The 13,430-nt window shown below is 31.7% G+C and overlaps 1 long non-coding RNA gene across 1 annotated transcript; it reads left to right on the top strand.

Annotated features, from left to right (window-relative positions):
- The first annotated feature begins 3,607 nt into the window (after positions 1 to 3,607).
- Positions 3,608 to 5,526, top strand: LOC143054012 (uncharacterized). The gene is made up of 2 exons (XR_012971540.1): positions 3,608 to 3,757; positions 4,617 to 5,526. It is a non-coding gene; the product is annotated as an uncharacterized LOC143054012 (long non-coding RNA).
- Positions 5,527 to 13,430: the final 7,904 nt, after the last annotated feature.

The raw sequence follows: 13,430 nt of genomic DNA, 5'->3' as shown, positions 1-13,430 counted from the left end.
TTGAGATCATCAAGTTTGTCATAGATTCTATAGTTTACAGAACAGAGGCAGAATAAAATATACTAACACAGTAATTCTTCTTATAAAATAAACGACATGACGACATAAATGGACAAATATCTTCAAGTCAGTAACTCGTACCAATAAGAAAAATGAATTCTGATTTGGTAAATTTATTCGTACAAAAACATAAGCTCCGGAGAGTTTTTTTTTATTATAATCAAAAACATCTAACATCGGTAAATAACATAAATCAAACTAGCATTCAGATTAAAGATTAAACAGCTCAAATTAAAATGCATAAACTACAGATCATATCAGAACAGTTTTAATTGAATAACATTTTAAGCACTAATACAATTTAGAACAACAACTTCAAGAAAGATACGATCAAATCCAGGACTGTGCAGGGATTTTAATTTGTGGAAAGCTATTCTCAAACCTAACATGGCCAGAAAGGCTGTTACATACAGTAGCGATGGCAATATAAACAGTTTCTTACACAGCTATGCTGGTTTTAGCGGTGACTTTTCGAGATGTCATTGTAAAAAACTAAAGCAACAGTTTTATACAACTGTTTAAAACTAATCGATTCGGAGAAAACAAATCCAGGCTACAAACTAAAACCGAGGGAAACACATGAACCATAAGAGGTAAACAACAGTATTACAGAAATACTGAACTGCAACAAACAAACTATTAACAGGGTTTAACATTTTTAAATACCGTGAATAAGCACGTATTGATTCATCAATTACTTCGATCGGAAGTTTTAAATGCTATTGTTGTCGTCTTTTAAAATACAGTGAATGCTACTAATAAGAATTTTCAAGCAATCATTCGTAAAACTTCGACGGTCTTCAAACACAAACCTAAACGCTCTTTTTCTTTTGCTTTATTTTGACAAGCAACTTTAATACTAGTTACTTTTATTTCAATGACAAATACTCTTAAAATAAATGATAATTAACCCCGATAATTTTAATATCATAAGTAAAAGCGGTGATCTTCAATTGAAGTAACGAAAAGTGTTTATAAGCCCTTGTAGTACTCTTAAAGTTCTTGAAAGGTGTAAAAATATGAAGAAGGTAAGTAGAGTGCAAGTAATATATACAAAGTGCGTGCTTAACCTGTCTCACTTTTCATAATTACAGGCATCTTTTATTTCATACTTAATTGATTTTTATTAAATATACCAAGAGGACATGAAATGCACCACGATATGGTGCTCCGCAATCAGCAGGGGTCCATATAAAACACACACAACATAAAGTGGTCAGCATAATCAAAATTTGAGGGGTTGAAAAACTATGAATAAAAAGTTACCGATCTTGTTATAAATGATACTTTGGAACAGCTGTAAGTAGAAAAAATAACCATGTTCATTAATACTTTAAGATGTTTTTATATTTTGACATGGCGGCGCGCGACCATATCTTCAACGATATCATTTTATCTTACACCTTATCATTGTATCTTGATTCATGTGGCTTGATTAGAGATTTTAGGAATTTCAAAAGATAACCGATCTTAAATTATTTCCTCACGTGTACAAGCACCTCGTCATTTAAAATAAACGTGAAATATTTCATTACGAACACCGGCACGATTTTAATAGGATATGTCTATAAAACACTAGAATCTGAACGATCTAAAAATCCAGTGCGGTTCAACAAGAACCTGACGAAACACAGATTTTCTTCATTCATATGATTGAGTACAAAGTTACGTTCATGGCACTGTTTATTCCAACTAAAAATATCTTGTAAATAAAAAAAAAATGTTCTGTTTTCATTCATTCATTCAAAAAACAACAATTGTAAACACAAACATTTTGGATGTTGCTTCATTTTTTTGCACAACAATTTTACAGGATAAACAGACAATTATTTAATAGAAATATTTTCAATATCGCGACTACGTCCTAAACTGTCTTTTGTTTCCCTTCAAAGCAAGTATGCTTCTTTCTTTCTTTTGAAACTCTCTTACTGTTTTTTTTGTTCAACGATTCCATTTACATGTTAGATTCATGTACTGTTTGATAGTTTTTATATCAATTGGGATGCTTCGAATTTTGAATGATAAACTGATATTTGTAGCTCCATGTATTTTTTTTATATGCGAGGCATCAGAATGTATGACTGAATTTGTACCTATGTAGGTCCAAATCTTCCAAACAAGTTTATCCTGAGATCGTTAACCGCATACACAAGTTTTTGGTGGATATTTTTGTATGCTCTGATTTATGTTATGCGGTCATAAAATCAGTCTGTGTCGTTGGTTGTTCTTGATTGGCAACGATTTCGATTGTGACTATTTTGATTTCAAATAATTTTTATTTTTGTTAATTTTTCTTTCTTTTGTATTCCCAGTTGGTAATGGTTTAATCTATAGCATCATCTCTTGGATCTTTCCTTTTGTACATAATTTCTCTATTTGTTTCTATGGATGAGTTGTTTTGATCTTTCTATTTTGTCTGTGCTTTAAGATTTTGGTGGTAACTAGTGACGATGTATTTACTAATGGTTGTTCCTTTAAAATACATGGTTTTATCTATGATCTGATTTATTTCTCAATTTGTTGTCTGGGTTATTCGTCCATGGATTTTAAGGCTTTCATATTTGTTTCTGTCATCGTCGATTGTTCGTGTTATTATCAGCTGTTTAATTATTATTTTGTGTTTGAGTTAATCTCTTATCTGTGTGTTAAAATTCACTTATTGTTTCTCTAGTTCGTAATAATGTACTCTCCTTCATTAAAGAATTCTGTTTGTATTGTTCTTCGTAAATAATTTTGTCAATGTCGTGCAATACTTGTTTCTTTCCCCTTCATTCACATATTACAGTGATTGCATATACATGTATATGAATAACTATCATGTCTTGAAAACGTTTATTTGTAACTTTTATTTGTGAAAGAGTAAAACAAATATACGAAAGGGGAGGAAATAGTAAAATTACAAAAATACAGAACTCCGTGGAACATTCACAAAACGGAAAGTCCCTAATCAATTTGCAATATCAAAAGCCCTAACTTATCAAAGGAATGGGTATCAACTGTCATATTCTGGACTTGATACAGGCATGTTCTTATACAGAATAAGGTGGATTAATCCTGGTTTTATGGCCAGCTAATCCTTTCACACAAATGACAGTCGCATCAAATTCCATTTATATTGACAACAATGTGTGAACAAAGCAAACAGGTGTAATAAGTAAAAATGTCACAAATAGGGGTACAGCAGTCAACATGGTGTTATTATCTTAATAACTATAAAAACAAACAAATATATGTAACAAAGAAGCACTAAAATGAATATTGACAAAGCACATTAGCAAACATCAACGACAAGAATACAAAAAGTTACAATAGCACAATAACACAATGGCGTGATGTATAAGTACAGAATATGCAATTCAGTCACTTATAATGTTAGCATGCAGTACAGTGTATTAAAATTAGGGAGAAAATCAAAGCAAAATGTTAGAAAAGAGATGGTTTTCAGTTACATTTAGTATAAATTTGAAAAAGAAAATACACGAACTTGACATACTTTAATTTGCTGTCGGAAGTATTTGCTTGATACAGGAAGAATCATATATACAAATAGGAAGTAAGCCATGTAAATTTAGGTCACATGATTAATAATATATACTTTTATGTAATACAATTCACATTTGGTTTGCTTCAATGTAATATCAACAAAACTTATAGACTGAAAATCTGTAATGGAGAGGAAAATTTCGTCAAAAGGCAAGTATGTATTCTGTAACTTACGATTTTGAATAAGAGTTAGCAAATTGAACACATTTTGAACGCTTAACAAATACCATATAAATGTCGGCACAGCAATTAGCTTTAAGTGTATACATACGTAATGTTATAACTATGCATATCTTCTATCCTATAATAAAAAGACAGGTCTTTATGTTTTTCCTACCCCACCCCACCCCCATCCTATAAAAATGCACCTAAAGCCATACAACGGTGGTAACTATAATAACATGACCAGTCTATAAACACCAACTTAGTAATCCTTTGACACACCATGTATTTAAAGTTGTATTTAGTTTTTCGTATTTTGTTAAGGTTAAATCAATTTCTTGGTTAAATCTAGATGTATTTTTCTTTTTTAAATTGGTCACACATTTTTCATATAAGGGTCTTCTATAGCTTATGATAGGGTATTGGTTTTTTTACATTGATGAAATTTTTTATACATGTATCTTCATTCTTTCGTCTCTGGTGCATGGATATTTGTTTGTTTTTTCCTCATTGGCAATCTTTACACGTCTCCTTGATTTTTTTTTTTTATAAAGACCTGATGAACGTGAAAAGAGAGATAGAACACATTATAAAAATAACGTGCAGCAGAGAGGGCGATAGAACAGATTGTTACCCCTCGACATAAACATCGTTAACATCGGCACTGAATGTTCTGTCCTAATTGTTTTTCAAATTTGAAATTGACAGTAATAAACTATAGGGTCATCCGTTGGACGCATCAAACTTAGCAAAAGAATAGAGTATAGTGAATGTAATATTGAACTGTTTTGATTTCTGGATTTCCGGCATTCATAATATCGAACATTTTGATATCACAATTTTTATTGCAGATTTGGACCAAATACAAAGAAAATAGAAATAAAACCAACAGCAATAATAGATATGAAGATACTCCCAGGTGTAGGAATTATTGTTGCCGATTATAACAAACGGTTAGTTGTATGGGACATCAATCAGCCTGGGATACAAAAGTCCGAATTAGTCCTTGACGCCAAACCTTATGGTTTAGCAGTTATGAGTGAAAATACTATAGCTGTTTCAGTTGATCATACATGCATTCAAGTAATAGATGTTAGCAAAGAACAAGTATTACGAACTATAGAAGTTGTTTCAAAAACAATAGAGAAACCTCGACTTCATTCACAATCGTCTCGAATCAGTAGGTCTGAGCAGGAAGAAACCGAATTACAGCCGATAACTTATAATAATTCCGAAGTGAGATTGTGGGGTTTAGATTATTACGCGGGAAAGTTTTACATAGCTGCAAAAGATCGAATAGTTGTGATCAACGAAACATCGCCTCCTTTTGAAAACATAATTAAAATCCCGAATGGTTGGATATTTTACCTAAAAATTCACGATGAAAAAATATTTTTTACGAACTATTTTGCAAGTTCTTTTGTGTGCACAACAATAAATGGAGATATTGTTTTTGAAGTTAACAGTTCTGCACTTAAAGGTCCTTATGGGTTTGAACAGATAACACAAAATACTTTTATGGTGACCGACTGGGTTGCAAATAAAGTATATAAGATTAAAAAGGATGGATCACATACGGAGGCCGTCCTTTCAAAAGTAGACGGCATATTCAAACCTAGAACAATCTTATACGTGAAAGAAAATGGAATGTTATTAATAGCTTGTGATGGAGGAAAATCACTTCTTCAAAGAAAATGTCGGGAAAGTTTTATTCTAGATAAGAATTGATCTTTGTCAATACAAATAAAAGATGAAGTAAAATACCGTTTTCGTATTCTTTATATCTACCAATATCGTTAGAAGCTATTTCGTCACAAGTAATATATGCAGTGAATAATCTAATAGTTATTTGAACAAACTGTGCGTCTCTTCTTGCCGACCTCTTCTTATTTTCTTATGAACCGGAGTTCCTCTAGACACTTGTCAAAAACAAGAGGACCAAAGAAGCCAGATTATTTAATTTCACTTTTAGATATATTGATGATGTTCTTTACATAATCAATCCGAAGTTTTCTGATTGTGTTCCATTAATATTTCCATTAATATATCCCCCAGAACTAGAGATTAAAGATTCAATCTCGGTCTTTTTCTGAAATTTATTCTCACATACTTTTGATTTCTAACCCTATATGCTAACATTGCCTATGTAAATTTTAAAATTTTAAAATTGTTTGTATGCACATTGAACGACAAATCTATGTGACGTATAAAAATTTCTGACGTCAGACATACAACCAATGAATGTGTTTGTAGATATATGTTTTTGTGTTCTGTTAAATTGTTCCTTTTAAAATTGTTATACGATGATGACTGGTGTACCCATATTTTGACTATTTTATTTATTGTGTCTGTTTAGTTAACGCATCAATGTAAATATAACGGAATTTGATGAGACTGTCATTAAAGTGAGAGGATTAGCGCTATAAAACCAGGTTTAATCCACCATTTTCTACATTTGAAAATGCCTGTACCAAGTCAAGATTATGACAATTCTTGTCTATTCGTTTTTGATGCGTTTTGTTATTTGATTTTGCCATGCGATTATGGACTTTCAGAATTGATTTTACTTTTTGCAGCGGATTTAGTCTGAAAATTGGAAGTTTGAAAAGTGTAAAACTTATGTAAAGATAAAACGCCCCTCACGTCAATCAAAAAAAGAAAAGACCAGACAGCAGCGATCCGAAATGATTCCATGGAGGCTAACAACAATTGGCAACACTTCGTTGACGGCACATATGTTAATACTAAGCCTCATTGTACTGCACATAGACAATGCAATGAGTAAATTTGAACAAAAATCAATCCATGGAATCTTTGATAGAATTTTTACTATAAATAAGCGACTAATACGACGAGAAAAAAATATTTTTCATTGGACTAATATTGCAAAATCATACACTCTACAGTAGAAAATTCTAGTAGCAAAAGTTAACGTCCACTGCAAACAATGAGAAATTTAAGACTTCAATGTTGAGTATGTTATCCGCAAAAGACTCTACTGGTTTTAAATTCACACGATAACGTTTATAATAACTTGATTGGAAACACATTTGTTACGTTTTCAACCAACAATTGGCATTCCAATGGGAACCAACTGTGCCCATCTTCTCGTTGACCGTTTCTTTAATTATATAAGGGTGACTACATACTGAAACTTCTTATGAAGATAGAAAAGTAGAAACAGTATCTTTTTTGTCGTAACTACAATTCATTTCCCTTCCCCCCGAATGTGACATTTCCACATGTGGCGCAAGATCGGTCGATCCTCCCGGAGCATCACCCTAGTTTTTGTGGGGCTCGTGTTGCTCAGTCTTTAGTTTTCTATGTTGTGTTTTTGAAGTGTTGTTTGTTTGTTTGTCTCACATTTTAGCCACGGCATTTTATCTTATTTTCGACTTATGAGTTTGAATGTCCCTTTAGTACCTTTTGCCTCTCTTTCGTAAAGGATTTTATGTAAATAAAAACCGAAATCTCATGTAACGTTAATGTGTTCCTCTTAATATAGCAGATGAGAACGGATGACTTAAAAAGCTTTGTGTAAAATAGGCTGAAGTGTAACTTTAATAATACATCTTATCTAGCTATTGGATAAATTCCTCATGTACCAATCGGAATTTCTTATAAAGCTCTACGAACTATATATGTCTCTGAAAATATTCAATTATACGTATATTTAAGCTGCTATTCCAGCGTATTCCAATGTAAACATGTACAATGTAAACACATCAAAAAGATCTACAAAAATTAACAAAAAATAATAAATTATTATGTTGACGGATAATACATTTTGAAAAAGTATGTTCCTTAAAGTGTTTGACCTGAGCAGTTTTCAATCGCGTTATATATTCCCACAACGACAACATGTACCTACCAAAAGCTCCCATGACAATGAACAGACCGGTGTGCTTGGGAGCTTCGTTTTTGGAAAATATGCAGATTAAGAGAAATTTAACCACGAGTAGAACTATCAGTCGAACATTCTGGAAATTTGTTAATATGGAAAGCGATTTAGAATTTCCCGGGTTTTCCCGGGCTGTGCAATACTTCCAGAAACGGGTAATACTGGGTAATACTGGGCAATATATTTTAAACTTATTTAACACAAAATAGTAAAGGCTTGTTGTAGGTTCATAGTATTATAGCTAAATATATATATTTTTTATACAGATAACCATTGAAAGTCATTCTAGAAGATTGAAAATTCAATTTCATTCTTTTCTCCACTACTTCTATGTAGGCAGAATATAAAATTTGAACATTTGGGATACCTTGTTAATTTCCATGTATTGTGTCAATAATCCATACTTGAAAACAAATGCATTTTATAGCAGTGTTAAAGTGAATTATCAATTTAAACGTCTATGCAATCATATTGCTAAATAAACATCCAACAGGAATAAGTCATTAACACTTATAGAAATGAAAAGGCTGAATAATGTTATATAAACATATCTGTGTCCTAATCTGAATAATTACTTATTAATTATTGATGTACATATATATTATGGAAAAGTGATTTTTCTTACGTGTTATTGTTAATTATTAATGTAAGTTATATGCATTTGAAAAAATAATTCTTTGAATTTATGTTAGCAGTTTTACCAATCTAAACGGGAGGGTGATTTAAGAGAATTATTGAGAAAGTCCTTTTCCATTAATATGTGTTTAATGTAGAAAAGTACTTTCCCAAATGTATACAATTGTATTATCAGACTCTCAAACAAGTAAATTATTTTTAAATCAAAATGGGTTCATAAATATCTTAAATGCATTGCATTTAAGTTTGATCACTGAATCCTCATTAAAATTCAGGCCAGTATTTTATATTACCGAGTATTGCCCAATGTTATCCAGTAAACCCCGGGTTTTTATCATTATTTCCCACTGCCAACCCTGATGCTTACCGACGTAAAGAAACTATTGATTTTGTAATCTTCATTATAAGAAGAGTGTTACTTTTTTAATAGTCCCGCTTTATTTCTGAGTAAATCAGTTTCGCTGACACAGCTAAAATCTTGTCACTTATTATTTTTCTTGGTCAGAGTTGTCGTTCTTAGTCATACGTAATATTTAAGGCAAAACCAATAAATTCTGTAGAAAAAATGTTTTGATATTATCAGTACAAATATATAGCTGCAAATACTTTGTTTAACTACCATAAGTCAAGAAGAAGTCACGCAGCTGAATTAGTTTCATAATATATTACTTAATTTTAAACATTTTTACTAAATCATGATATAAAACACCTTCTATCACATTTCAGTATTTTTTGTCACTCCCTCTTAATGTGTCTCTTAAGAGGATACGAAATATCCTGCATCTGTTATCATCGTAAAGACGTTTTCATTAATCTTTCTCTAGATCTTAAAAGAAAAACGTTATCGCTCCTAATGTTCCGTAAATTACATATGTGAATAAAAATCAACACATTTCTGATGGAAAGATTGCGAGACGGTAACGACAAAAATTTGTTTAAGCGTTCAATTAACGTTTTATATAAAATGCCACGTGACGGAATGCTAAGACCAAAACATATCGGTGTGGAGATGAACCGAAAGCACGGAAATCTTATCTTCCCTTAGCGATTCATTTACTTGCAATCACCTCCAAGGTGGTAAACCTGATTATCTTAACAGATAAATTTCTCTTACTTTTGTTGAAAATGCATTCATGTAATATACATCTTTGTCAAAGTCATTATAAAATAATGTATAAACATTGATAACTATAATTTATCATCATCTTTACAATAACTATGATGTTTTTTTCGATAGTAATTTACAATATGAAACTCAGTTGAAGAAAAACTTGATGAGATAAAAAAAAAAGAAAAAGAAAAAAGTTAGACCTTATTTATTCAACATGGAAATGTGTCGTATTGCTAATAGTACTTTCTTTATTCTTTCATTTTTTCATTTCAGTCATAAAAGGAAAAACACATCGGAAATGTACCTTATTAAAGTGAGAAGATGTTGTATGATTGCGAATGAGACCCTACCTACCAAGTTCAATTGATGTGGATGTAAGCAGTTATATATATATATATATATATATATATATATATATATATATATATATATATATATATATATATATAGGCAACAGTTCAATTTTAAATAGTATCGGCTTCTGATTTAGATGTCTACTTATAGTATTACAGAAATGGAATTGAAATTAAAATTTAATTTGATATTTGTTAATATCTTTTTGTCTCGTCTTTCTTTCGACTTTTGTATTTCTTTTTTTTAATACTTTTCTTTCTCAATTTCTCCTAGTTTTGCGGGTTATTTTTGTTTAAACATTCATGGTTTCCAATTTTTTCTGGGTTTTATTCGGTAGCGTTCAGCGTCCATCAAGTGATTAAATTACCAAAATTGAATAACTGTCATATTCCTGACTTGGTAGAGGTAACTTCTTATTTAGAAATTTGTGGATTAAACCTGTTTTTTTATTTTATTTTTGATGCACTTTAGTGTTCCTGTTGTTCTTTTGTTTTTTTTTTCTTCTCTTGTAGTGGATGTGTTTCTTGGTTTTAGTTTGTAACCTGGGTTTTATCTCTAAATCGAATTATGACTCTTGAACACCGGTATACCACTGTTGCCTCTATTTATAGCTAGCTAACTTTAAACCTTTGACTTGTATGTCAGTCGCATAACATTCTATTATATTGACAACGATGTGTAAACACAACAAACAGATATAATAGGTAAAAATGTAAAAAAATAGGGGTACAGCAGTCAACATTGTATTCTAATCATAATCACTACAAAGAAACAAATATGTCAACAAAGATACAAAAAAAGCATATGGACAAAGAAAATAAGAAGAAACGAATGACAAGAATACAAAAACTTACCATACCACAATAATACAATGACGGGATGTATAAGTACCGAGCCACGTCAAATGTATACCGCCAAATGTAGGTTAAACAGTAAAAGAAATAATTTACAAAGACAAATAACAAAATACTATAAGACATTAAAGATGATAAACAACGAAATTACCATGGATCTATAATCCAAGACGAACGTGTTTTATTAGTGAAGGTGATACGGAATATCTAGCAACAAGGTCTTGGTATCTTCAAAACATTTTTTATACATCTTATTTAACATCTCCCTATGTATTCAACTGTCTGCTCAGACACTGGTGATTTTTCAAAGTCTGAGTAGCAGCTGCAAACTCCCGAATACCGAAGGAGTTGGAAATGTATATCCCATATACAGCTGAAGTGAGTATATTGCTACTAAGGTTGGCCAAATTGGTAATTAAAAAATATAATTAGTGGATTCAATTAAACATACCGTTGTTGAACTTTGTATATATGTAATTTGATGTTAATTCACTTGTATTATCTCATCTTTTTGGGTTACTTCATGTTATTGTTTATATTGTCGATATGAATCTAGCTCATCGTGTGTTGTTGTTCCAACCTTGCTCAAAGGAATAGTCATTGTTCCATAATTCCATAGTGGAAATTCCATAGTGGAAATTCCATAGTGGAAATATATTTGTTTCTGAGTTTTGCGTTAGGTAAAACATAATATATTAATTACACAAATCAGCTGTTTCTTTACCAATAAGTAAAACATTCTACAGTTCTAATTTAAAACCGTTAAATCTTTGTTTTATCAAGAGTCGGTTATACATGTTCATTAACAAAGTCGACGACTTTTTACTGTTTTGAAATGTCTTGCCGATTGCTACTAAAGTGAGTTTCATCAACTTCGTACTTTATTTGGCCTTTTAACATTTTTTTTTATTCGAATATCAGTGATCAGTCTTTTGTAGACGAAACGGCCGTCTAACGCAATTATAAAATTTCAATCCTGGTATCTATGATGCATGAGTTTTTGAATGATTGCTGGCCTTGTCCACAGTCCCAGTAAGTTTGCAGTATATTCAAAACTCACACTACCGTTTTTCTTTTCGTCTTCTTTTGTACAGACTGGCAGGTACAGGAATACAGGAATTATAAATAACTATTCACGTAGCAACCGAAACATATCCAGACAAAACTTACAAAAAAGAACCCCTTTCTACATAGTAGTATAGGTATATCTTTTTTAATAAATAAGCAAAGCTGTGTGTTCTCTTTCAGTGTTGTGATTGTGATGGGGTTGTTAAATAGGACTACTTACAGTGGCGGATCCAGGGGGCGGGGGTTGGAACCCCCCCCTTTTTTTTTACCGATCAATGCATTTGAATGGAGACATATAGTTGGAACCCCCCTCCCTTTTGAAAATTTCTGGATCCACCCTGACTTATATTTAACAGCACGTAAACTTTATAATATGATCCGTCTGTACATACAATAGTATTAAAAGCAGTTTTAGAACTTTCCATTTCTATGTGAAATTATAGCAACGGCTCCAGCATAATGGAGTATAGAGCTCAAAGTGATATTATACGATATGTAAGAGCTTGTTTATCCTCTAATGGTTTCCTCGATATAAGGTTACTGCTTGCCCATGGATATTTTTCAATTGTCGTCACCGAACTGACATCAACGCAACTTACACTTTTATATGTGTATTCAACAGAAAGTCGGTAGCTTTTTAATGAGTAATGAAAGTTCATCGTATTGGTGTATTAGTATACATCTAAATACGCTGGAACTACCCTGTTGGAGTCTATTGTTGCATTTGTGTACATGCAATGAGCTTGAAATAGTTAGGTATAGATTTCAAAGTCAGCCTGACACTTTAAACCACAACTTGAAATCCAACGAGGGTCGATTTAAAATTAAATCTAATCCACGAAAGAAACAATCTTCAAGTTTACCTTAAGGACTTTCTAAATATAAATAGGGTATGCATCCGCTAAAATTATATTCTAGAAATGGTGTTTTTTATGATTTAGATAATGTTCATGTTGCTCTTTTTTTTGTTTTCTATGTTGGGTTTTGTTTACTGCTGTTTTGTTTTTTTGTTTTTTTCTATTTTGCCATGGTGTTTTCAGTTTATGTGTCAGTTGTGTGTTCCTTCACTATCAAACGCCTCTCTTCTACTGCAGAACCAAAAAAGAGACTCTGAGAGTGTTCAATCTAACGCCGTTAAACCTTGTCTATGTGAAACTGCATTTGCATGAAAGGCTTGAACGATAAGCATTCACATTTAATTGTATTATTCAGTTTCAATTATTAAAGGAAGCCCAAATTACCCCAAAAGGTTTTTTTTATTCCTTTACAATTTTCACAAATTTGAAAGCAAATGGGGATCACTGTTTCGCATTGAATTCTAGAATTGACAGATGCAAGCAGTTTGATTTCTATTCATTGTATTTTCCAGTAAGATTGGCCATTGTTAAGCAAATGTGAAAACATTCAAAACTCATAAATCGAAGAAAGACAGAATACCATGCAATATAGAACGCGAGAAAAAACAACCGGTTTCGCAAAAACATCAAGTAAAAGTACAAATTTATTCAGACAAGCCATTTCATAAACTCATGTTGTAGATGTCAAGAACTTAGAAAGGTAGGCCACACATTGCATCGAGATATATATGTGATCATTCAATTGACTAGCCACACGAGGGCGTGTCCTCTAGATACCACGGAAGTACATTGGTACATCTTATAACCAGGTAGGTAGATATAAGATAAACAACAGAGTAGTACTTTGAATTCTCCGTAAATGTTATGTATCCTAGGTATTAAGA

The sequence above is a fragment of the Mytilus galloprovincialis genome, chromosome 12 (assembly GCF_965363235.1).
Source record: "Mytilus galloprovincialis chromosome 12, xbMytGall1.hap1.1, whole genome shotgun sequence".
Lineage (NCBI taxonomy): Eukaryota > Metazoa > Mollusca > Bivalvia > Mytilida > Mytilidae > Mytilus > Mytilus galloprovincialis.
The sequence above is the reverse complement of the archived record's forward strand: the minus strand, read 5'-3'. Positions and strand labels throughout refer to the sequence as shown.